The sequence below is a fragment of the Anas acuta genome, chromosome 1 (assembly GCF_963932015.1).
Source record: "Anas acuta chromosome 1, bAnaAcu1.1, whole genome shotgun sequence".
NCBI lineage: Eukaryota > Metazoa > Chordata > Aves > Anseriformes > Anatidae > Anas > Anas acuta.
Window position 1 is genome coordinate 8522263 of NC_088979.1, and position 27825 is coordinate 8550087.

Genomic DNA, 27825 nt, shown 5'->3' on the forward strand with positions numbered 1-27825 from the left:
TATTTATTTATTTTTTTCAGAAGTATTCAGCCAATTTTCAGTTTCCTCTTTGGGATGCATGAAACCATCCAAATCTAATTAGCTATTCACATCCTGAATCAGCTGATACCAGAATGACTGAATATTAGGAGAAAAAATAGACTGAAATTACAGCAATGAAAACCCAATTTAATGAAGATGAGAATCAGATTCATTGTTCATTGTTGTCATATCTGAATTTTGTACTTTGGAGAAAGAATCATTGCCAGATGCTAAGCGTAAAATTGTGACATAATGCAATTATGTATGCCTCATCTCTATCTAGTCAATAGCTTTTTCCATAGAATCACAGGAATTAAAGATGAGAAAGAATATGCATGCCAAACTGTCCACCCAACAGTGTGAGTTTCTCCCCTGCAGACTGTTAATCATGGTTTTTATCCATTTCATTTTATATTATTTCTTCTAATTTCATATGCTTTGCTGGATAAGAAATGAAAAGGTGTCCTTCTCCACACAACCTGTAGATAATCTGCTGCCTGGTGGAAAGGGCATTGGTCAATAGCTGTCTGTGTGCTAGGTGGGCAAGAAGGCAAACAGGATGCTGGTTTGTATCAGAAACAGTGTGGCCAGCAGCACGAAAGAAGTGATTGTCCCCCTGTACTTGGCTCTGGTGAGGCCTTAGCTCAAGTACTGTGTTCAGTTTTGGATCCCTCAGTACAAGTTGGACATCAGGGTGCCAGAGTGTGTCCAGAGAAGGGCTATGAAGCTGGTGAAAAGTCTAGAGAACAAGCCTTGTGAGGAGCACCTGAGGAAGATGGGGTTGTTAAGCCTGGAGAACAGAATACTCAGGGGAAACCTCATCGCACTCTACAGTTACCTTGTCAGTGCTAGCTTAAAGGTTGGATGAGATGAACTTAGAGGTCTTTTCCAACCTGAATGATTCTATGATTATATATATTTGAATTTTATAATTTATTACAAAATATGTGAGTCTCTTCATGATGCTTACCTAATTATATCCTTTGTTAATGACTCAGCACATAGATACTTATATTCAATATTATGTTACAAAATGCATGCATCTCCACATCTCAATTCCTATGAAGGATTGCCTGCTACTGCAATCTCTCCTGACCACTACCACTACCTAGCAGCTGTAGCCACTCCATTTTACAGTTTCCATGGCTCAAACAAAATGAAACATAAATGCGTTTGAAACGGACAGTTTTGTTGAATATATATATATATATATATATTCATATATATATATATATATATATTTTCATTGAATAAAAGAATCTAAACAGTTTTCATAACAGCATTTGGGTTTCAAGACTGGTCTCAACAATACTTTGTAAAGGACACAGGCTGTCATTAGAAGACAGGCGCTCACATGATCTTCATCATTGTAAGCACACCTTTCAAAGACCAGGGTGTTCTACTCCAAAAAAAAAAAAAAAAAAAAGAGAAGTGTTTTCTCTCTCTTGCTATGCTATTTTCCTTAAATGCCAGATGTTGAATAATTCCTGTTCCAGTGGGTAATTTCATTCAAAGGAATGGGGATAAAAAAAAACAAAAAAAACCAAAAAACAACAACAACAAAAAAAAAACAGAACAATGCACACAAACAAAAAAGTAGGGTGTTTGGAGATTTTAGGAATGTGCTTCCGATGACCGAGAATTTTTTCTTGAAATTCCAAGTGTAATGATGAGATGGAAGGGAAAGCCTTCAGCTTGGAGAGAAGGATTTTTGTATTCTTCCTGAAAATATGTAGTAAAGCATCCCTGATAAAACAAAAATGTTTCTCCTCTGCCAGCAACTACAGGTTTTGCTACAAATTCTTACCTTGGGTTAACACAATGCATGTTGAACTGATACCAGCAAAAGAAGTGGATGGTGTCATGTGGTCTCACTCAAGGGAGAAGCCAGCTGGTGTCCAACATCAACAGCTGGTGCTCATCTGGAGACTATTTTATGGAGACTATTTTAATGAATAACTCAAAAGATACAGTGGCCTGAGATTGGATTGAGTGTAGAAAAAAAAGAATTTGAAGAACCAAGGGCAGAGAAATGTGAAAATCCAGATATTTCAGACTATATGACCTTGTATGACTGAAAGCTAGAGATCCAGGGACAACCAAGTCCTGAAAGGGGCAGAAGGTCTAGAGATCAACCTTCCCAAGGTGGAGCTCCAGACAGGTAAATGGCTTCTCCTCTCCCCTTCTTTGTTCACATGGACGGGGACATTCTAGAGGAAAATTTCTACCAGCCAAAGTTATAATTATTTTTTTTTACTAATTTGATAATTTCTATTAATATTACTGTTTTTAAACAACTTGTTTAGCTTATTCTTACTTTCTCCCGACTTGAAGTTTGTTAGCATGATGGAGTCATCACCATTTACATAAATCCTGGGGTACTGCAGAGTTTTGAAGTGAATTGATTTACTCCCTGCCTTGAACTCTAACAGACTAACCTAATTGAAGATGATCAGGTGCATTTTCTACAATTCTAAGAATACATTCAGAAATAAGAGATTTACAGGTAAAACTTTGAATCTTTACATTCTTTTTGTCCATTCATTTTGGTAGTTTAGGACAAATTCTGCCTCCAAAGACACTGCCAGGGCCAAGATACAACATTAAAAGTTTCAAGGATATATGGTGAAAATATATTATGTCTGGAATAATTAAAAAAAATCTCTTTTGCTTAAAGGGAGAATTAGTCTTCATGCATTAAGATGCACGTTGAGAGGAGACTAGAACATTGCCTTCTGCTAGGAAGACGACTTTGAATCTTAAACTTTTGCTACATTTAAAATTTAATAGTAGGAAATAAACTCCATCATTTAGCCTTCCAAAGTCAGTCATTTTAGTCTGAGTGTTAGGAACAAATCTTCTCTGATACAAATCTTGAATTTACTTCAATGTAGAATGCAAATTATTTTTTTTTTGGTCTTCTTGTTGTTTGTATATTATTATAAACAAAGAAAAAATGTAAGCTGAATTTATAGAAAGGCTATAGAATATCAAGTTAAATCTGTATTAGTACTCCACATTAGGAATAAATTGTGTGTGATTTTTCTCAGCAGCTTTTCTTAGTACACAAATGTAATTGAATTGCAACTGACTAATTGAACTTTATTTCTGTAGAATATGAAAAGTTCCACTTGCCAAATTGTATCCTGTGTGTGTTTAGGCATATTTTAAAGAAAAGTTCTCAAGAAGCATCATAACATCCCCAAAGTGAATCTGCTACTATTAAACTGCTTTTCAGTTCATCCTGTATCTGTTCTGGAAGACTTTTTTTTTTTTTTTTTTTTTTTTTTTTAAGTCAGCAGTGCAGTAAAAAGCTTTATGATGGTTATTTGCCTAACTTATTGATCGTGGTGCCTCAACAGGGATTCCACACTGTCTTTTAGTTTTCATTATGTGGGTAAGGGAGCAATAAAATTGCATCTGGAAGCTATTTTACTTCAAATTTAAACTAAGGGACTTAGGAAATGAAGTAGACACCACAGTAAAGGAAGAAACCCAAAAGTAGTAAATAGAAAAAACAGAAATCACTACAATAATGTATTTTTTCCTTTTAAACCAGCTTTTATTTAAGAATGAAATCTTAGGCAAAGATGTCCAAATACATGTTGAATTTTGAAAAAAACAGTGGATTGATTCCCTCTGCATTTTTTATACAAAATAATCATAAAAAATTGTAAAACAGGGCAAAAGCTGCACCTTTTTGTAGGAGACTGGACTTCTCCAATCTAAAGCCTAGTTGGATCTGCAGCTGTTGCTACAGCTCATGGTAAGATTGCAGTGAAAAGCAAGTTGCATTTACAACTTCCTCTCCTCATATTACTAACTGAGGTGGAAAACGAGAGGAGCATGAAAGAGATGAGTGATTGGGAAGACAAACATACTTGTCTTTGTGTCCGCTTGTTTATTTTTTTCCTCTGAAGAACATGCTATTAAGAAACTTCTAGCAGCTCTCAAAATGCACAACTGGCACAGCAGCATTTTCTGGCATGGATTTGTACTCATGCATTTAACCATTTAATGTTGAACTGTACAACAAACACGCACTTTCGCAAGAGTAAACTTTGTGTAGTTCACTCTGAGTCTTTGCAGCTACTTCACAATCAAGGATGATTAAAAGTGTCTAGCCAGTGTTTTAGCTATGTACCTGGGTTTAGATGGGTAACTGAAAGGATTTCAAATGCCAAAAAATGCAATGGAAAAGATTATAAAGTTATAAAGTGTTTTCAGACACCTGTTCGAAGGAACTCAACCATGTGTTTAAATTAAGGGCTCCCTAGTCTGCTTTTTGCTGAACAGAGGTTGAAAATATGCATCTTCACTTTGAAGTAGTCTGAGATAAAGTGGAAATTCTAGCTAAGAATCGGAACTATGTTGAGTCCACGGAAGAAAAAGATCTTCTTATCCTAGTTAAATGACTTTGTATCATAGATGGCTTGGGAGTTCTGTTTCTTATTCATATCTGCTACAGTTATATCCTGTACCTCACAAATCTTTCAGACTAAATTGATTAATCAGATACCCTTTTTTTTTTTTTTTTTTTTTAAGAGAAAGACCATAACCTGAAATTTTCAATCACAATTTTTGGAAATCAAATTAGATTAGGTGAATTCTCAAAGGATTGGACACAAAGACTGAAAGCAGATGTAAACACAGAACAAATCAAAATGAATTAAACACTGCAGCAGTAATGGAAACCTGGAAAGTGATTTGTCTACATCCTTTTTCCAAAAGCAAGTATTTATAAAAAGACTCCTTGGCAACAAGACAAAACAGAAAAGTAGGGATAACTTTTTAAACCATCAATTATGTGCATGAGAGACAATGTGGCTTATTAAGGATGTAGTATGTACATCTATCAAGTGAAGATTCCTCCTTTTCCTTTGACCTTTCCAATAGCATTTTAGTTGCAGTGCAAAGAGAAAGCAGCTGATATATTCCTTTCCAAATAGCACATGGTTAAAAAAAAAAAAAAAAGTAAGAAGGGAATGGAGATTGAGCCTACTTATGCATTGCCAATGATTTGAATGGGCATGGGTGGCAGGGAAGCAATTTGCACCACAAAAATGACCAACAAAATTAATTTGAATGAGAAATAATGGAGAAAATTGTGGTCTTAGGTCAGAATAGATTGTGCCAGAGTAATTTCTGAAATATCTCCTTTTTCCTTCTGTCTCAGATCTTGCTTTGAATATGTATATATATATATTATTTTTTTTTCTCATGATAGTATCCTTATGTGGCTGTTCAGCTCACTAAAAACAGACCCACAGGAATATTGAACTCAGAAGACATGGTAATGGCTCCAAGAGGCTGAACCAAAGGTCTGTGCTGGCATATGGCAGTCCCTAAAGAAGTGTCTAAGGGAATGAGTCCTTCATTTAGAATAGGCACCTACTCTGGGGCCATACAGCTATAACAGAACTTTCAACAATGTGCTACTGAAAGTGGGTTACTCTCACATTTACTATAGTATAAATGAGACTGGGACACACGAACCCTGAACTCAAATGCTTCATGGGATGCTTGTTACGAAGTCTATGTTTATGCTTGTCACTTATGGTTCTGCTTTATGAAAGATGAATGAAGTCTATGTATTTCCTTATTTCTTGTTTTAAATCTGCCCTTGGCTGTTATTTTCAAAAATGCAGGTGGTTATCCCAGTCCTGCAAATCTTGACTAACTGTTCAATGTTAATACCTTATTGGTTATATCCCTATATGATCAATTTAGTTGCTTGATCAGTTACAGCTCAATTTCCAGAGATTAATGAATTTTTAATATTTTTGTCCTCAGAGCTAATAGAAATATATTTCTATAAGGAGATGTACATGTATATGTTTATTGAAAATATACTTCACATACTTTTAAAACAACATTAGAATAAAGAATATTGTATACCCAGCCTCTCATAACTTGTCATAATTTTATAGCTATTAATAATATTATTACAATGTTTAGCTAATAGTGGAGTCCTGTTGGGGATAATTTTTGGTCCATGGTACATCCTGATCTCTTGGGAATTGTTTAGGGAGTGCTATGGGAGTCCCATGTTGGGGACTGTTCTAACAACTGGACAGTACAGACATTATAACTCTGGGCTTGAGGTATGTTATTTGGCATTGTTTAATTCAGTAGTATTAGAATAACTATGGGATGTCCTAGACCCAGCCCAGAGCTCTGCAACATGGATGCAGCCAGGCCATGTCACAAAGGCTCAGGCTCTTGGGCTGGTTTTGTTTAATGGTAGGATGAGTAGTCTTCCAGCCCTTCTAGTGGATGATTCTGGGTACCTTTCAACTGACTTCCAATTAGAAGACATATGTTTATGTACCTTGCTGAGTCTTTGTCCTGTCTTAATCTCCCATGCTCAGATCCTTCTAACATTGGAAGTTGTCCTGAATCATCCATGATTTACCTGGTTTCCTCCTCAGAGTTGAAGAACTCTCCTTTACATTAACAAAAGCATTTCAATGAATCAGAATGATATTTTACTACAACCTTTTCATTCTGACCTGTGTGTGGTCATTGTTACATGAGAAGTTTGACAGGGGAGCAAGGTTATTCAAACCAGTATCTTCCTGGTAAATAAACACTTAGGTGCTTGTTAACTATAGGCTTTAGAACAGACCTTCCGTATTTATAAGCTTTTTATATTTTATTGAGTGTAATTAGTAGCACAGTCCAGTGTTTGTAGCAAGTTGGCTTCATGAAACTGTATGCTCATTAATGCAATTGCTATACTGGGAGATATTCTACACAGACCATTTGATACTGATGGGTTTCCTTTTATCTCATTTGTATTAACCACTATTATTTTTTCTCTTCATCAGTTTTTCTCAGTCTTTAAATTCCCTGGTGCCACAGATGTGTTAGTTATACTCAGTACTTTAGTGCTGATCTGGAGATCCAAACTCCACTGGAAAAATCGGTGTGGGGTGACATGGGTATTATGCTAGCCAGCTAAAACAATTTGGTAAATATTTGTGCTATGCTGTTGTTCAGTTATTCATGTTCTTAACTTTATAGGTCCATCCTAGGAGGTCTGAGAGGAATTTGCTATCAGTGTTTCTTAGAAGTATGGAGTGAACTACAGATTGTTTTTATAAGGCTATAGTATTGACAGGTTATTTAGGGTGATGTAAATAGGTATGAAACAACCAGTTGGAAATTGCTTGAAATTAAATGTGTAATAACTTATATTGAAAAACAATTTTTCAAGCAAATTCTGAACTTTCTCTTAGACTTGGTGGGTTTGGGAAGAATATCTACAAGAACTCATCAAAGACCTAACTTTTCAAATGTTTTCAATCTTTTGCTGGCATGCTCTGAAACAGCTTGGCAAAATTTAACTGCTGGGAATCTGCAATGACTATTTATGTCTCCCATTTTTATCCAGTTGTTGTTGCTTGTGTGGTAATTAGATTCTAAGTAGACTATATGTATGTAGTTATAATAAATTTTTCACTTTGATGTTCAAACCATCAAGCTTTCCACTCCAAAAATAACGTTACCTATTGCAATAAAAATAGAACTCTTTAAAAAACAAAAATAAATCAAGATTTCTTCCTTTAAAAACTGTTGAAATAAACTATTTTGATTTTTCAGATATCTTTCAGACATATAATATCACTCATCAAATGTGAACGGTGGTTATTAGCATTTGGAAAAACATTTTTAACCAATTAAACTATCCCTGTATTTTTCTTCCAGTGATAATATTTCCCAGTTCCAGTTGTGAATATTGACAAGAAACCTGTTTCTGCTCCTTGTTCATTATATCAACCACACTAGCATCTTTCACCATAACTTGGGTTTATGGTGACACAACCACTGCTACCACAGTGTTTAAATTATTTATCTTATTTTAGGGCAAAGCTGGGCATCAGGTTAAGGAGTTTAAATATAAGAAGGATTAAGGAGTCCAAGTATACCAGTGCACAATGTTCTAGTTGATGCTACCTGTCAGCAAGAATCTATTTTCTTCAAGAAAACAGTCACTGATCTGTCATCCCTTCCACTGGCACTATCAGTTGGTAAGCTTTACCATCAGTCCCTGGGCTGTTTACAGGCCGACTTTCTTCCATTCATGATCTTTTGCAAATGTAAATTATGTGCAATTGTTTCTGATTTAGGAATGAGTTACTGAAATGCATTAACTGGGAGAGTGACACACAGCAAATAATAAGCATACTATGAGCTTTTGGGTATAATTTTTATGAAATATAAATATTCATGATGGTGTTTATGAAACATACAGGAGCTAAGAGCATTTCCTCTGCCATCTAGAAGATGTGTAAATACTTCATATGCTTGTGAATGTGTTTTCTTATTACTTTTACTTTTTTTCCTTGAGATCAGCTCTGTTCTGCATGCTGAACATAAAACCTCAAATACATTTTGACAGTGAAAATATTTGTTTCAGTTAATGAAAATCTCTCATGTGAGCTGCTATTTCCTGTTAAAAGTTGAATACCTTTTATAACTTGAAGGTGGTATTAGATTTTTAATTATATGTTGCTGTGTAATACTACTCAATAAATAGAACTTGAGAAGGCATTCTTCTGTAGAGAATAAATGAAATTTAATGTATGGGTTCTATTTAATTAGACGTTTTCTGCTTTAATAGTTGAATTCCCTACCCAAATTTCATTTCCATAATCAAGCCATGTTTAGACTGTTGACATACTGGTACTTCATCAAAGCAATCACTGCAACCTTCTCTTTCCAAAATTCTCATTACACTAAGATTAATTAAGAATATTTGCATAATGACAAAAGACAATGAGATTTCACAAGAGGTAAAGTGTTATCTCCCACCAACCCCTGGTTTTAATAGTCTAACGAGTAGTCAGTAAGATTCAACAGTAGGCTCCATAAATAGCAACAGAAAATATTGAAAGTATAATAAGTTAGTGAAAAATATGTATTTTTATTTGTCCTTTCAAAGCTTTTCTCTTTTTTTCTCTTAATTCCTCTTTAAATACATTAAATGTATTTCAAATGCATCATGTGAAAGATCTTTCTGTAAAATCTCTTGTCAAATATAACAGCAAAAAATTACTTAAAGTTCTGAACTGATCATCAGTGAAGACAAAGGTTTTTAACCGACATGTTCAGGAAATCTATCACATGGTTATTTTACAATTTTATGTAAACCAGTTCTGGGTAATGTAGTAACATGGGGGCAGGAGTCAGGAGTTCTGCTTCTGTATCTTACTACTAGAGCTAAGGTCCTGTCTACTGCTGTGTGCAGGTTAATTATACCAGCAGTTTTCTCTTTCTGGATACTTGGGTCATAAATGGAGGTATGGGTGTGTACAAAATCCATGTCAGGAATGAAAAGGGAACCTCTCATACTTACAGAAGGTGAAAGGGAAAAAACAGGAATTGAGATATATGAATTGTATTCCCCTCCTTAAATTATCATGAAAGAACATGGAAATAAGTTTTGACTTGAAACAGGTAGATGGTTTTCTCCAAAACTGAAAAAAATAACAGCTATATATATATGCATGGGGGCGGGGCAGTTAGTACTCACTTCTATAAAATGTTCTAAGATAATCAGAGGAGAAAGGAACGTGTAAATTATTACTTTTTCAGAATTAAGGGCCATCTACATCCAGGCATAACTGACTACTTACTTTCAATTCAAGATCACGATCTTCTCTCAGTTCCCTGAACAGGCACTTGGCTGTTTCAGAAAACTCTTTCAGTGTTTTGTGCAGTGCCAGGATAATGGGCTAGCAGTGCTCATGGACCCATTTTCTGAGTTGCAGGAGTTCTTTATATAAGAGTAATAAACTGACAGGCCAACTCATATCTGTAATAAACTGAAAATGGTCTTTATGCAATCACTGATATGGTGGTAGAACTTAAAGATCGCTGTTTCATTATTATTATGGGAGATTTTCTTTGTGGCTTTTAGTCATGCAGTAAAAATCATTTTTGTTTCAGATCAGGATAACAGAAGGAAAAGGAGTATGTTTCTGAAAAAACGTATGTTTTGTCGACATTGCAGAAAATATTACTGTTTCAAAAGTGAAACAGACATATTGTGAACTGTTCTGGTAAGCTTTAGAGAAAAGAAGATGTCATATTTATCCTTACAAAACCTAGCTTGACATCCCTTCCTACATATTTTATTTTTTATCCCATTCTCAGTCTTCAGGATAATCTGCTCTTAATCTTTTCATTCATCATGAACAGATTCTCTGACCTGGGTTTCCATAACTTTTTTTCTTTTTTTCTTTCTTTCTTTGTTTTTTTTTTTTTTTTTTCCACTTGTTCTTTCTTTCACAAGCTTTTCTAAAATCATAACATGCTGTGGTGCTTTCATACTGCTAGACACCTAAGCTTGAGCAGTCCTGAGGAAAAGGACTTGGGGGTGGTAGTTAATGAGAAACTCAACATGAGCCAGCAACACTCAACTATATCCTTGGTTACATAAAAAGCAGCATGGCCAGCAGTTTGAGAGAGGTGATTCTCCCCTTCTACTTCACTTTCATGACACTCCACCTGGAGTACAGCTCTGTGGCCCGCAGTACAAGGACATCCCTGTTGGAGCAAGTCTGAAGGAGGATCCTGAGGATGATCAGAGGGCTGGAGCACCTCCCAACAGGCTGTTGAACTCATTGCCACAGGATGCTGCTGCAGAAACTATAAGTGTATATCAGAATGTAGTAGAAAAAAAAGCCACTGAGATTGTCTGAGGCTATTAAATACTAAGGGCTGAATGTAACTTTTATTTCAAAGCTTAACAGTTTTTACACAGGGACTACCTCTTACTCCTCAACTGGAGAGCACTTAATGTATTGTCCGTGATCTATGAACAACAGCTTCTGCATTCATTCTGAAAAAGAGAACATGGACAACTAATTGCATTGGAAGCTCTCATTGCTTATAAACAGAGAGGTCCCTCTGACAGGGACTTAAGGAGGTACTTTGTTTTCCTGGGATGTAACTTTTGCAAAAGTATTCTTTGAGATGTTGCTGTATTGAAGTGTTTAACACTGTCACATGCCCACTGAGAAAACTGTATAGATGCGAAGGGTAGGGAACAAGTGTTTCTCTTAAGCCTGAAAATAGATATACTACACTGTTATGTATGTAGGAAGATTACATAACATTTCTTTACAGAGCCCATGTTGCCACGTTTTTGCCTCTATCCCTTACAAAACATATACGTGGTGAAACACTCATGGCATTCCTAATGATTTTACTCATTGTATTTTTTAATGGAAGCCAAATGATTGTTGTCAAGGGCACAGGTGTGCCCACTGCTCCCAGGGGGGACTTGGGGTGCCACCTCCAACGAAAATAACTATCCCTTCTCCTGGCCAGGCATACTGGTTTGATCATGAGAGCCACACAGCTGGTGGGATGTGAAACACAACGCTGTCTACACCAGTAACAGGCCAAGTGCTTGTCTATAAAATTGCTTCTGATGTTATAGTTATAGCTTTCACTGTTGCTTTCTGTTTTTCTTTTTTTTTTCTTTTTTTTTTTTTTTTTCAGAAGACAAGACTGATGATGCAAGATGTAATGTAAATCAGTGAGCTGCCAGGAGAGAACTTTATGGATATATATGAGATAAACACTGTACTTTTCAGTCAGCAGCTATTCAAAGAGAGTCTGATATCTCTTAGATTTGCAAAAGTTCTATTCATCACTCCACAATTGCAGCACTTTGATGCACTTTGGAATGTGAAATTCTCAGGTTGTAGCAGATAAAAGCAGTTGAAGAAGAAGTACTAGGGTGTGGGAACTAGAACAGAAAAGAAGTGAAGAACAGTAACCACAGTTTTTGCATCAAATAGCATAAGTAGGAGACTGGCTGAGGCATCCGTCTTCCACATTTTGGAACAAAAAGCTATACCACTTTCTCTAGTACTTTCACCTGCATAACTAGCATACGAAACAATTTGCAGAATTGTCATTCAACAAACAGAACCTCAAACTTTACATCTTGTTGCCTGATTATCTAGCGCCAGCATACTTCACGCTGTGCTTTGGATCTTAAACTTGTCAGTAGGTGGAAGGTTGCCTGATTAATGCTTCACTACAAAATTAGTTTGTAGGATAATAGCTGATATAACCTATCTTAACAGGTAAGCTTTCTAAACATAACTATGTCAACTGTTGAGTTTTAATTTATATTAGTTTCATTGGTGATATCTAAACAATTTTATTCTACATTCCAAACTAATTTAGGCAAAAGCATAATCTTATGCTTTGATTCTTACAGGCATGCTGAGGAGAAATGGGTGTATTCCTATCTATTCTAGTGTTAGCTAGTACAAAATGAGCTTTACTGAGCCCCTAGAGAATTGGTTAATGCTGTTGAGAACACTTATCTACTATAAAATCAGATGCACAACCTTCATTAGCTACTGTTTGTAGAAAAAGGTAATTGCTCGCTATTCCTTCATTTTGGGTTAACAGGAAAATGGTGTGGTGGTTTTACACTGCTGGGCACCCGAACTCCACCATAGCCACTCTCTCACTTCCTCTTCTCAAAGGAAAAGGCAGAGAAAATATGGATAAAAAAAGCTGATATAAGGACAGGGAGATCACTCAACAATGACTGTCATGGGCAAAACAGAGATATAATATAATTTATTGCCTATTCCTCAAGATCTAGAGCAGAGAGAAATAAAAACAAGCTAAAAACACTTTCCCCCCATCCACCTTCTTCCACCTCCTCCCCCTGAATGGCGCAGGGGAACGGGGAATGGGGACTGCAGTCAGTCTCTGATGCTTCGTCTCCACTACTCCACTGTCACTCTCTGCCCTGCTCCATGTGGGGTCCCTCCCCTGGGATGCCATCCTTCCCGAACTGAGCCTGCAGGGGCTGCCCACAGGCTGCAGCTCTTCAAGAACTGCTCCCACATGGTTCTGTACCACGGGGTCCATCCCCCAGGAGCAAACTGCTCCAGCACAGGTCCCCCACGGGTGGGTGGCAGCTCCCCCCGGACCCCTGCTCCTGCGTGGGCTCCTCTCCACGGGCTGCAGCTCCAGCCTGGGGCCTGCTCCTGCGGGGGCTCTCCATGGGCCGCAGACTCCTCCAGGCCACATCCACCTGCTCCACCGGGGGCTCCTCCATGGGCTGCAGCGTGGAGATCTGCTCCATGTGGGACCCATGGGCTGCAGGGGGACAGCCTGCTCCACCAGGGGCCTCTCCAGGGGTGGCAGGGGGCTCTGCACTGATCTTGGAGATTGCAAGACTCTTTCTGTCTCAGTTCTCTCCCCTCTCTCCCAGCTGCTGTAGCACAGCAGATTTTCCCTTTCTTCCATCTGCTCTCCCAGAGGCACAACCAACATTGCTCATGGCTCGGCTCTGGCCAGCAGCGGGTCCCTTTTGGAGCCATCTGGAGCTGGCTCTGATCTGACATGGGGCAGCTGCTGGGCTCTGCTGACAGAGGCCACCCCTGCAACCTCCCCCTTCTCCACTACCAAATCCTTGCCATGGAAACCTAACGCGAATGGATGTCACAGTAGGTGCCACCTCAAGGTTACCTCATTGTCATTGCTCAATAATTGGTGCTGTTTGTTAAATGACACCTTTTTCCCTTACCATCTCACTTTGCAATAAACCTTTGACTTCCAGTTCTCTCCCCACATAGCTATGCCAGTAATGTTTGTCTCCTAGAATGCCTTCTGAAATTGTGCGTTAATGCACCTCCAGCCCTGACTGATACAAAGTGAAATTGCATTGATAATTTGCTGTTGTATTTAGAACAAGGAGCAACTCAGATTGTTCTTTAAAGTTTTGCAAAGCCTTTTCTATCCAGTTAAAAAACCTATAACCTGAATATAACATGAGTGTTTGCATAGCTATATATGTGTGTTAGGCATAGACATCTCTGGTATTTCTTTTGTTATAGTGAATCTTAAAACATTTTCACTTGGTTTTCCTTCTGCTTCCTTTTGTTACTGCTTGCCCCTAAAACACATTGCAAACACTATGTTAATAAAAAGGAAATTAATGCATATTTGATAACTTTTTCATATAACAGAAACAACAAAATCAACAAGACTGGTGTTAGTATCATTTGATGCATAGATGTTGTAACTAAACCAGGTTCCTGAATTAATAGTAACACAATGACAGTGTAACTTGATAAATGTTAGTTTTCTCATTATTTGTCTTCTGTCTGAGTACTTTTCTTTTCAATAAGCATATGTCTTCTAAGTCCCTCACATCATGGGTGTGGTAACGAAGTTTGTGACTTCAAATGTACTGTGGTGTCACGGTTCTGGCTGAGATACAGTTAATTTTCTTCATAGAGGCTCATATGATGCTGTGTTTTGGATTCATGATGTAAATAGTAGTGATAACACACTGATGTTTTAGTTGTTGCAGAGCAGTTCTCACACAGAGCCAAGAACTTTTCTGCATCTTGTCCTGCCCTACCAGTGAGGAGACTGGGGGTGCACAAGGAGCTGGGAGGAAATGCAGTTGTTGGATCCTGCACCTGGGATGGAGTGACCCTGGCTGTACGTACACATCAGGCAAAGTACTGCTAGCTGGTCACTGGAATAGGTTCTCTCACTGTGCTCTGCTCCAGTGTGGCTTCACCTTGTGTACTGTGTGCAGTTTTGGGTGCCAAAATACAAGAAGGACAAAATACTATTAGAGAGTGTCCAAAGGAGGGCTATGAAGATGATAAAGTGTCTAGAGGGTAAAACATGGAAGGAGTGTCTGAAGTTGCTTGGTTTGCTAAGCCCAGAGAATAGGAGACTGAGAAGAGGCCTCATGGTGGCCTGTAGCTCTCTCGCAAGGGGAACAGATAGGCAGGTGCTGAGCTCTGCTTTCTGGGGACAGCAACAGGACCCGAGGGAATGACATGGAACTGGCACAGGGGAAGGTCAGGCTGGGTGTTAGGAAAAGGTTCTTTACAAATAAGAGTAAAGGGCACTGGAACAGGCTCTTCAGGGAAGCCTGTGATTCTATGACTATGACTCAGCCAGGCCCTGAGCCAGACTGACCAAAGGGATGTCCCGTACCATATGGTGGCATGCTCAGCAGTAAAAGCTGGAGTAAAGAATGAAGAAGGGGAGGACATTTGGAGTAATGGCATTTGGCTTTCCAAGGAACCACTATGTATGACAAACCCTGCTTTACTGTGAGTGGCTGAACACCTGCCCACTGATGGGAAGTAGTGAATTAATTCCTTGGTTTGCTGTGCTTGCATGTGTGACTATTGCTTTACATAGTAAACTGTAAAAGAAGTTCTCACACTTTTACCTTTCTGATTCTCTCCCTCATCCCACTTGGAGAGAATGAGTGGCTGTGTGGTGTTGAGCTGCCTAACAGGGTTAAACCACAACACATAGCTTCTCCCCCAGACCTCCCTCTACATTCTTTCCTCCATCTTTATACATAGCTAAATTATTTAAGCCCAGGGCTCCTTTACACTGCTGCTGCCGAAGGTAGCTGTTTCCTAAATAGAAAAGCTGGTGGACAAGTTTTGAGATTAAAATAATTCCTATGTTCCTGTGGCAATGACTCAGGGGTGCTGCAGAGCCTACCTTGTCTGACCTCTCCCATGATGGATTCATTAATCTCACTGAAGGTGCCAGCAGATCAGTTAACTGCTTTTCCTATTTGGCTGCCCCAGATGGTATTTCTGAGGAAACAGTGAAGATTAGATGGAAGATATGACTTGAATTTCAACAGCCCATTACTGCTCCAGAGTATTTAGTCTAAGAAAAACACAGAGGTTACCTTATTCCATCTCAAAATTGTGCATAAAAAGCATTTGGAAGAAAATACAGACTGTGTTTCTTAATTGATTGAGGCATGACCTTCAGCCATGGGATAAACCATACTCTGTGCAGTGTTGTACATGGCTTTTGTTAGAACTAAGGAGCTTTTTAAAATAACTCACTTAGTTCTTTCATCCTCTTGGATGAGAAAAAGATGTCCCAAACTACTGAAGTTCTTCATGGTTTAAGAGTCTGGATAATTTCTGTCATAACTTTGTACAACTACAGAAGGACAATAAGTCAATACAATCTTAGTCCAGCCTTCAGGGGAGTATGATCGCTGAATTTCCCATAGTACATATCAGCCATAAAATATTGTTTTATAGACCTGAACACTCCACTGGTTAATGCACATTGTTGCCATAAGTTTATAAACCTTTGCCTGCTCCCTAGATTGTTGAAAATATGTGTTCATTGTCAAGTTAGGGTAATGGCCAGTGTTGAGCAAACAAAGTTCCTGTATAATTCATAGGATTTTCTCCCATTACATTATTTTAAGATAGGACCATAAATAAGTATGTATATTGGACTGCTTTTAAATTCATGGATTTTTCTACTGTCTTGTCTGAACTGACAATATAGAGCCAATCAAGAGTGTAAGGATTATGCTCAAACTTTGGATCTTCAGAGCAGTACAGAGATCATACATGACACAAATGAACATGGACATGCAAGAGCTGTGGAAGGATGGAGGAACTCTTCAGAGTTCCCTGCATGGAGAAGCATCATTAAATATTTATTTGGGGAGAACTTACAAAGCAATCAATACTATCATACTAAGGATTGTGTGGACATTGTGTTGATATCTATACTGCTACCTGAAGAGGGATAAGAGTCAGGGAATAAACAGTAAGTGATGTGGGTGTTTAGGGGTTTTGAATTAGTTTGAATTTGCCCCACTGAAGTTAGATATTTAGCAATATAGAAATAATTTGTGAGAGCCAGTCCATGCCCAAAGGCCAACAGACTGAATAGATAAACACGTGGTGGGGACCAGGGACCAGAGGGAACTGGTTTAGTGAAACTGTTATCTAGAAATAGCCTTGTAATGGCACAGGATTGATTTCTGGGTGTATGTAATGTACAGCAAAAGCAACAAGGGGTCAACAGAAATGAAGTCTGGGGAGAGGATACAAATAGGGGGTGAAATGATGTTGAGAGAAAGAAGTGGTGATGGACTGTATGGATCAGCCATCTCACTGATCTAGTTAAGGGAAACTTCAAAACCAAGGGTGGAGGAATCGAACTGAGGATACTACTCATTACAGAGCTGTTTTGGTTGTTTTGTTTCTGGCTTTGACCCTTTGGCTTTTTCTGTTTTCTTCCAAAATGCAGAAAGAGGAGAGACTGTTCTGTTCTCCTGGAAGATTGCCCTTAGGCCAGTTTCCCAAGGACTTCTTGGTCTAGGGAAGTGCCAAATAGCTAAGCTGTGCTTTACAGGACAGCCGGGCAAGAAATGAAATGAGACTTTAAACCCTGGCTTCTATTTCCTGAGTAAATCTTTAACCATCAGAATAGTCTCATATAGTGATTTAAGATCTCTGCCTTTCTTCTTCTGGGACTGTTCTTCATATAACCACAGAGGTGGTGAGAGCAAGTCAACCCAGGAATTTTCAAGACGAATACTTCTGTCTTATAAGCATGATTATGACACTTAATTACTGACCTATAGTATCAGAGCCAATGTGGGATCTCTCTTTCTCATAATTTTACTACTCTTTCCACCCTTCCATATCTACATCTGTCTGTTTATTTTACAGTCTATATTGGGATAAGTCATCTCTAAAACTGCTCTTTTTTCTTCATCATCTGTAACTGGGGCTATAGTGACCAGTTCAGAAGGATGAAGACATCTACTTGAATCCAACATTAATCCCTCCTCTAGAGTATTGGTTAATCTCTTAAGCCTGTAGTCCAAAAAATTGTACTAAATGGTAACTAAAACCAACACTTTTTCATAACCAACAGCTTGCCTAACACTTCATTACATTACTTAGGCAGAGGGTATTAAAAGATTTCCAGTTTCCTCTGAATGAACAAATGTGGACTGAGACCCTTAGTTTGTGCATTAAAAAGTAAATGTTTCGTCTCATTTCAGCTTTAAAGAAAACACTCCTTACCATCAGATGTGATTTTCTGCGAAGCTATTCCTTCAGTAATTTACATCTATCAATCTATTTAAATGGAGCAGGCATTGTAAAGAGAAGTGATAGCTTTGATTAGATGAAAAGCTATAGCTGAAATAAATGGACTGGCTTCTAGTAAGTAAGCTTAACCTTTTTTTTTTTTTTTTTTTTTTTTTTAATTTGCATTTTTTCCCATGCATTGTTTTTAAAAAAGTCTGTCTCTCTGCAAATATAGCCTCTTTTCTATCCACCATAGCTGTCACTGCACTTGCTTTGCAGGTTTCCTTTCAAATTGCTGATTGCTTTTAAGTTAGCAAACATTATTCAAGTAGTTTTTCCATCAGAGATAAAATCTTTATAAGGATTTGAATTATCTATGCCTGTATAGGCTGTAAACTGGTTTTATTTTTTTATTTTTTTTTCCACTTGATTGACTACATAGCTTTTCAAAGCAGCATAATTCTTCTTGATATAGGAAGTTAAGCCACCATAAGGTGTGTACTGATATAATTCATCACATGCCTACTTTTATTACGAAAAGCATAACTCTTTTTACTGTTACCCTAAATTAGAAAAGTCACTTCTTTTTCATTCTATTACCACATTACAACTTATGTCCTTAAACTGGTGGTGGTATAATTGCATTTGTACTATCTTTCTGTTTAGCTATTTTGTATCACTAAACTTTTAGTTTGACCTGTAAAATATAAAGTGTAGAGACAGCTAGATTAGTGTAAAAGAACCTCAGTAATTCTGATTACAAAGGCTAGCTTTCTTGACACTATCAATAAGACATGTTATTTGACTTTAACTTAATTAAATATGTGTAATGTTTGATTTATTTTTTTTTTTTTCTGTCTGTTTTGCAGTAATAAAAGCAAAGCCTATTTAAACCAATATACTGATCCTTGAAATGGAAAAGTGCACATGTATGTGTTAATGTGCAAGTATGATGCAAAAGCAGATATAATTTTGAACATTTCAAGTAGTACAACATCCTGACAAAGTCTGATGGATTTGCTGCTCCTCTTTAAAAGTGGTTATTCAAATTAAGCACCATCTTTTTCAATATGCTTTTAAGGTTCATCCTAATGGAAGTAATAATATTGAATAGCTAGATAGCAATTCACATATTCAAAGCACTGCGCAAACATTAACTAATATAGTTACACAACATAAATATAGTATAAATAACTATAATACTGGCTGTCAAGGCAATGAAGAAGCAGACAAATGCATGGCACTGTGCTCGGTCCTGGAATGGATTCTACAGCAAGGAGGAAACAAGCACAATCCCTCTTAACAGAGTGAGGTTCAGCCTGACAGTATGCTCCAGGTTTGCATTGTTCTCTTTCAGCCACCTGCAATGCTATGTTTAAAGTGTTAATTAGCAGGTAGCAGATGCTGGTCCATTTCCAGTTCTGCCTTGGAAGTGTTCTTTGTACTGTACATCAAAATATAATGGTGCCAATTCCAGGTTTCCAGTGACTAGTTTCCTATTGAACATCTGGGTACAATTCTGGATACTGACTTTTTGAGAGGTTGTTCTTTTAATCATCCTTTTTTTTTTTTTTTTTTTTTTTCTTGTTGTTGGGTGTTTATTTAAACAAGCTGCTGACAAGATTGTAGAATAATGAAAAAAAAAAAAAGAAAAAGATTTGGTGTTTTGGGCATCAGCATCCCGTCATTGCAATCTTTACATTTTAGCTGGCCTATGGCAATAAGAGCAGAATATCCTAATGAATTTGTTGAAGTGCTTGAAAGATATAGCAGGAGACATTTAATTCTTTGTGCCTTTCTGTTAATTTCCTGGTTTAAAAAATGTTGCTGTTGAGGTATGTTAAACAATAGCAGGGTTTCTGTTCATTGGTGACACCAACTGAAACCAAATTAGTGCCATTTACAGACATACATTTTATTTGCTATACCTTGAATGGGTAAGGAAGTAATCCACTTTCCTGCATCCATGACATCCCTTATTCCTTGTGGCCTTGACAAATGTAATACACTGCAATAATAAGCTAATCTGGAGGTGGTAAAAGCATTGATTGTTACTTTAGTTTTATTGCAAGCTGAGAAGAATGTGTTCAAACTTTTAGCTTTTAGGTGAAAGGGAAAGATTTCTTCTCAGTGTTAATGTTCAGCCATAACAATATAACCTCCTCCATTTACATGTCATCTTTCATTATAAACATTCAAAAGAAGCGTATGAATGTGATTGTGAACACAGTTTGTGAATGGATCACTTCACACAGGTTGAAATCAAGTGGCAGTTGCTGGGAGATGTGCAAGCATTTAGTAGTGAATAACATTCTGCAGAGCAATTTGGGGCATATCGAATCAAGACTCCTTTGCCTGACATGAGTGACTTGGCTTTAAAGATAATAAGCAAGGTAGTTCTAGTTATATTATTTATTTAAAAACAGTCCAGCCTTTCTTCAGCACCATGATTCTGGTTCACCTGCTGGAATATCAGATTCAATTAACACTTTTATTAGCAAATATCTGTTAGTAAAAATTCTTACTGCTAGCAACTGTCCATTGCTTTTCTCTGTGATTTTTTTTTTCTTCCCGCTGTAGAACTGAAGAGCTCATGCTTTAGAATGCAGTGGTGAAAAATAAAAATGTATGCATTAAGAGGAGAGCAGTAGGAATCACATTAAAACATTGTGCTTAAATTTTATTCCTGAATATTGAATTCCTACATTTTGAGAGCAATCCTGTCAGACCTCAGTGGTCTGTGATGTTTTGTGAAGCCCCATTATATGTCTCTCTGGGAAGCTCACCTTACAATTTTTTAATTTACTATTTTTTTTTTTTTTTCCCTCTATGACTTCACTGGCTTTGCAAAACCCTAGCTTCTCTCTTGATGTACTTCAATGCTGACACCATTGCTTGCATTTCCAAAATCACACTTGTGCCGTAACAAAATATCTCTTTTCAATTGAAATCACTAATAATGAGCTATTTGTAGGTTTTTCATTAAAAGCCAGCAGATGTCGTAGTTTCTCCAAAGAGAGCAGGTTTATCTCTGACCCTTAGAAACTGCATAAATTTGTTGGTCATTTCGGTGCAACGTTTTACACAGAAATAGTTCTGTATTTGTTAAGCTATTATTCAGCAACATGCTCTAGCCATCTGATTTTTAGATACTCTCATTTTTACGAAAAATATATCGACACATGAAATCTCCCTGTTTTTCTTGATGAAACATAAGGAAGATGCTGTGATGCTAACCACCCAAGACTGTGTGGCACATTTTCCTAACTTTATTACTGTTACCTCTCAGTTCAGGCACATTTGATGTCTGACCTTTCTTTCTGCTACTGCTGTGATGTGTGTTCAAAATGGTTAAATGGATCCAACTTAATGAGATGTTGCACTGAAGCAACTGAGTAAATATTTTTGTAATGAAAGCATAAATGATAGAGTGTGCCGACTAGTAAAATAAACTGAAATTTATCTGACCTAACTTAGCGGTTTAAAAATTGTATAGGTAGTCTGAAGTAGCAGTTGTGCCTTTCTCTGCAATTAAAAGAGGGAAGGAAAAACAAACAAACAAAAAACAAACAAACAAAAAAACAACAACAAAAAAAAAAAACACTTTCAAAGGCCATTTCATCTCATTTTAAGATTAGTGTTGGAAAATTGTTCTCTGGAGATACCTGTATCTCTCAATTAAGTATAGAAGAAACCTAAATGGCTGTTTCAACTTAAGTGGTTAATTTAAAGATAGCTGGAATCAAGTGATCTTAACAGACAATGAATTCTGCCCATTCTGCTCTTTTATTTATTTATTTTTTCTTTTCTACTTTCTATGTAAAAACAGTAGGAAAATTGCATTGTTGATTACATCAGCAGTGGTTAAATAGAAAATATTCATCCTATTGCAGCTATGTATGTACTTGTGGTTTCTGTTGTAGTGGCTCCTGCAAATCATTGCCAGCATTTTTTATTTTTTTTTTCAGCATGGGTAGGGGGGGTGATGAGGATTCCCATTCAGATACAGAACTGAAGTGTAGCAACTACTTTCCCAGTCACCTCCATCTTGACTGATGCATCAACGGTTGATCCTGGAGTTTAAAAGCAGTCTTCTCTGGGGGGTAGGCTGAGGTAGGGGGGGGTGGAGAAGAAGGGACAGCAAGAAGAAATGTGGAAGACAAAAAGTGTGAACAGCAGCTGACATCTACCTTCCTTTTAACAGTCTGCTGCAGGGTTTCTTGCATAGAAAGATGGTGGCACAGCCAGGGACACAGAGCAGACCTACTGAGCTGTCATAGTGAAGATCTCATCTGAAGCCTTATCCAAGTGCATCCCGAGATTTGCAGCAAAGAAAAAAAAAAAAAAAAAAGGAAGTCATCACAAAACTAAAAATATTTAAAGAAATCTAAATGTTGAAGTAAGCATATGCTTACAGAATATTTTTGCACTCAAGATCAGACACAACTTGGCACTTTGAGCTTGTAGGGGGCTAATTCAGATAAATGGCAAAGATAATAATGAAGATATATGCTTGTAATAGGATGGAATAATGAAGATACATGCTCTATAACAAACTGGAATAACAGACGAGGGCTTCTGAGTATGCCAGAAGATAGGGAGTCTAGAGCAGAGCTAAGCTGGGATTCCTCAGAAAGTACCTTATGACAGGCAATGATTTCTTGCAATTCACACTTCAGGCAGACACAAAAAAAGAGCGGGGGTTGTGGAGAGAGGGAAAATTGTGTTCACCAAAAACTCCTGACACCTTTTCCAATCAATGCTCAAAATACAGATGTCTGTCTTGGATAAAAAGGAAATCGTTTCTGAATAGAAATTAGGAGGATTTGTTGTGAAATGAGTCAGGAAAACAGCTTGACCTCAGTCAGGAAGGGGCTCTGTGCACTGCTTGGACCCATCAAAATGTGCAGTATTAAATATAGCTCCTACTGACATTCAGATTTTTCTGCTACTGATCTGCTTCTAGCTGAGAAATGATGGCTCTGCTGGTGTAGCTGAGTGAAATGGTTATGGTTAGCATCTTTCTTGACAAAATCAGCCCATATTAAGTTCACGGCTTGCCTGAAGCTGGTCCTAAAGTCAAGGGTTATTGTTCTGGGCTTGATGCTTGCAGCTAGGGTCATTTATTGTATTTTGAGATAAAAGTGGGTTCTCAGTATTGATAAATGAAAGGTTTTTATCAGTATATATCTCACCCAAAGTAAGAGAAGTCCTTTGGTGACTTCTTTAACTCAGAAAAATTGTACAAGTTCAAAGTTAGAGGCATTTATTTCTTATTTTTTTTTTCTATTTCTCTCTGCCCCTGGAGAGCTATGCTGCCTGAACCATCTCAGTATGCAAAGCCAAGGCAAGCAAACCTGGTGTTTTCAGTATGGCTCTGCTCTATAAGCACAGTCCTGGGGGCACCTGAGCACCCTCTTTCTTCACAGCCATGGGCAATGCTTCTCATTGGCCCCCTTTTTTATTCCTTGGAGAAATAATCCCCTGAAGGCAGCCTTCCTCTGAGTTCCTGACTTTCCCATTTCTCCTCTTCCACCAGAAAAGTTGGTCAGGATTAGCAAAGATGGTTTGTAAGTGATATTGGGACAAAATGTCCCAGTTGTCCTTACTCAGAAAGAATCCGTCCCTGTTGCCAAGAGAAGGTATAAAAATCTTGACCACGTTACAACAAACTGGTCTTTTAAATGTCACTGTGCCAAAAGTGTACTGGTGATATTTGCCTAGACTTCTGAAAAAGGAGACTGTTGTGCTATGGTTTGATATTAGCAGGTCTGGTTTACGTATCTCCTCCTACATTCCTTCTGTAGTAACATTGTTAGAAATGGTATTTGCAGAATGAGGTCTATTTTGTATATATTGATTTTTGAAATACTGTGGTTTCCAAAAAAATCCTTCTCACGTCAGCATTGCTAGCCCGGTTGGCCAGCATTTACTCTATTGTTTTACTTCTTAAACATGCTTTAATGCCACAGTGTTCAAAATAAGTTACCTGAGGTTGGAGGCTTAGCCACATTAACTAATTCCTAAAGTACTGCTCACCCAGCTGGGGGTACTGAAAGCCACTCTGAGGTTGTGGCACCTGACTGTGCCTGTAAGAGGAGGAGATGTGACTTATTGTCACTGTCAGAAAGGCAAAAAGTTAAATGAAAAATCAGGCTGATTGATGAATGCCACCCACCAGGGAGAGCTTGGCAGCAGGTAGAAGCACTCCTTAGAGGTATCTGAACAATATGTGATGCATTTCAGTGCTGGTTTTTAAATCTTCTTGAAAAGAAAATTTAATCGGGCTTTGGGGCCATAGGGAGAAGAAAAAGCATGGAATTCATTTCGATTTCCTTTTAAGAAGTATGTTGTAGGGCCCAAACCCACTTTCCCTATTGGACTATATGTGGGTTTTGCTCTTTTTTTTAAGATAACACGAATACCCCCTCAACTTCTCATTACCTAACAAGAGATTATGCCCCTGGCTCCCTGGCTCCTTTGAAATAGAACCCTATTGTCACAACTTATGTTTTATATATATATATATATATATATATATAAATTTTGCTTCCTTTAACTCAAACCTAGTTATTTTCAAGAGGATTTCATTCTGGAAATAGTCTATTTGTAGCTAAAGAGGATGGTTTTACTTTGTATAAAACCTATCTTTCTTCCCATTCCCAAGCCTGGATTGACAAAAACTGCTATCAAAGATATATCAAGATATTTTTGTTTAACATTGCTTTTAAATTTGGCTTTTTGTTGATTTTTTATCACTGATTATTTCTGCTTGTCTCCGCAATCTCTGATAAAGAGGTGGGAAATATTTTTGCAAAAGTCTATTTGATCAGAAAAATGTTGATTTCATAAAATCACATTTTTGAGAAAACATATTTTGTGGCACAGCTTTTACTGAGACATCACTCCAACCTTTGATGGATTTGATTTTCAAATTTGAGAGAGCAAGCATTCCACTACAGAGCATCAACCAGCCAAATAAAAAGCTGGAATGTGCAGAGCCCGAGTTCAAGTTAGTTTTCTGAATCAAGAAAAGGCATTAGCTTTTTCCCTACAGGCCACACCAGCTCATTGCCTAGAGATCTACTGGCTATTCTACTGTACACAGATTTGTAATAACGATTGCATATAAATTTGTTTTATGCTTATGATGCTCCAGAGGTATAAACAAGAGGAGGATCATAGGGAGAAGACATGCATTGTATTAGAGCAGCTAACATGTTTTCAGGCACATAAAACTTTCTTCGGTTCTTTGCACTACTAAATGTTTTTGCTTTTGTTTTTCCCAGCTGCAGCATTTGCTTTAATAAAAGATATTATTTCTCTTGACAAAATTTCGTGTTTGGAAATGTTTGTCACTTTCTAGTTTTCTACACAAAAATAAATAAATAAATAAGAATCCCAAGCAAACACAAACACAGTGTTTTTTTTTCAAGTCTTGCTTTTTGAAACCCATTAAGACCTTCACCAAGCTTTGACTATTCTCAGTAGGGGACTGTTTCAGAAACATTCCAGTTCTAACTGTGCCTTTGGACTGATGGTGTTTCAGGTTTGAAAAAGACGAATGGAGTTTGGTATTCTTTAATGACATTTAAGTATACAGTAAATCCACCACATACACAGAAGAATAGGTACACAGAGTACTTGAAGCTGAAATATTATTCTTAGTAGCATGTCCCCTCCTCTGATAATGGGTTCTATGTGGCAGCAGCCATCTTAGGTTTCCATTTCTCACCAGTTACCCTCATTCATTGCCAACTTGTTGCATTATACTTATGCTACCTGAGATTTAGAGAGAACCTGTTATGAGAAGAATAATTCTTCTGTATTCCTTCCTGGGGGAAAATACATGCTCACAGGAAAGTCTCTAAAGGATTTATAAGTGATAGCACTTACCTTCAGGACTGATCTCCTTGGAGAAAGGAGATTGGGGTTTTGGTGCTTCATGTACATTGTCTTTATATTGCTTCTTAATGTAACCTTAATGCCATTATTTTACAATCACATCCCTGCTAGAGGAAATGGTGCATGCAGATAATCAGTAGTAATTGATTTTGGACACCAAGGAGTTCCTAGCCAGGCCATCCTGGCATACACACCTTTTTTCTACAAGCTGGCATATCTGGATGGAGCACAAGTACTCCAGAATACTAACAGCAATGACCAAGGCAGAAACTGGCTATGTGCAAACCTTGATGTAGGAAGCTGAGAAAGAGGCATTTGCATTTTTACTTCTGTGATTTTGCTCTTTCAAATGAATAGTAGGAAGAGAGAGAAGAGAATACTTAGTGACCATATATGTAGTGACCATAATTATAGTTCAGTGTGTAAGGTATTCTGGATAGCTGGAAGATAACTAAGAGATAACTAGCAGACTCTGTTCGTTAATGGTGGTGGTAGGAGAGCTCAAATAGCCCAGTTTACAATGTTTCCCACTTTTTTTTTTTTTTTTTTTTTTTTTTTTTTTTCACCACTTTTCACATTGTGTGATTCAAAAGATTCTACCTTTTTACCTGTGTGGGCAGCAGAACTCGTTTATACCTGTGGCTTTGTAGCTCCATGGTTTCTATAATGAACGTCATGTTCTGGATTCACATAATTCCTGGCAGATTGGTATTTTAGTCTGCTAGTGTTCATGGTTTGAATTCATCTTGTCAAATCAGTGGCTGAAGCAGAAGTAGGAGCCACAGTACAAGGACATAGAACTATTAGAGAGTGTCCAAAGGAGGGTTACAAAGATGGTGAAGGGTCTAGGGAGGAAGATATATGAGGAGCAGCTGAGGTCTCTTGGTTTGTTCAGCCCAGAGCAGGGCAGGCTAAGGGGAGGCCTCATGGCGGCCTGCAGCTCCCTCACAAGGGGAGCAGAGGGGCTGGTGCTGAGCTCTGCTCTCTAGGGACAGCAACAGGACCCGAGGGAATGGCATGGAGCTGGGACAAGGGAGGGTCAGGCTGGGGGTTAGGAAAAGGTTCTTAACTGAGTGGGTGGTCAGGCACTGGGACAGGCTCCCCAGGGCACCGAGCCTGACAGAGTTCAAGAAGCATTTGGACAGGGCTCTCAGACATAACACAGGTGTACAAGGGTGGCTGACGAGGTAACCTCCCTCAACTTTCTTTGTAATCCTATGTATAAATGTGGGCATGCAGCCATACCTAATTGGATACAATATCCTGCCCTGGTTGCATTTTTTTTTTTTTTTACAGTCCCCAAGGAGACATTCCCCTGTCTCCATCACTTCAGTATGCAAGTTGCTTAAACTCAACTCAAAAAATCAGTTTGAACTATTCTGCCTCCTAAGTAGACCTGAAAGCAAAGCATTCATAGGACTGCTTACCCTTCAAAGGAAGGAAAAAATAAACCACTAAATGACTGTACAAGTAGAACTGTGCAAGGATTGCTGTTCATCTTGAAGAGCAAATTAGATGTAGGTCTGGGGAAAAAAAATGTAAATTTTGTGTTAGTGACTAAATAAACTGAGTGCATAAAGGAAGTCAATTACTGTTTTATGGGCAATCATAATTGTGGTGTTTCCTCACGTGAACATTTGATTTTGAAGCCTTGATATTCTTTTTATGCTGTTTCTGTGAGTACTTACAGACATTGGAGCATTAGCAACCACAATAAGCATTAGGATGAAGGGACAGAATTACAGAAATTGTTGCTGATAAAATGTGACAAATCCAAAGGTTGCTGATAACTAGTAATATTTGTAAGGGTCTCCGTAGCTGATTAGTATATATTATACCACCTGGCAAGTCCAGATGGTTTTGAGCAATCATCTGTATCCTTCAGGAAATTTATGGGCCTGAAAGCCTTAGTTCAGCATCCCGATTAGAGGTAAAGAAGTGGGCCAGGTGCACCAGATATCAGAAGGAAACAACTGTATAGATCTATAAAAACAACATTTTAAGA

General features: G+C 37.8%; 1 long non-coding RNA gene across 1 annotated transcript in view; it reads left to right on the top strand.

Moving 5' to 3' along the window:
- The first annotated feature begins 1403 nt into the window (after positions 1 to 1403).
- LOC137848652 (uncharacterized) overlaps positions 1404 to 27825 on the top strand; it is a 174144-nt gene continuing 147722 nt past the window's right edge. Inside the window, exon 1 of the long non-coding RNA XR_011091473.1 lies at positions 1404 to 2182. This is a non-coding gene — a long non-coding RNA (uncharacterized lncRNA). The remainder of the gene's footprint in view (positions 2183 to 27825) is intronic.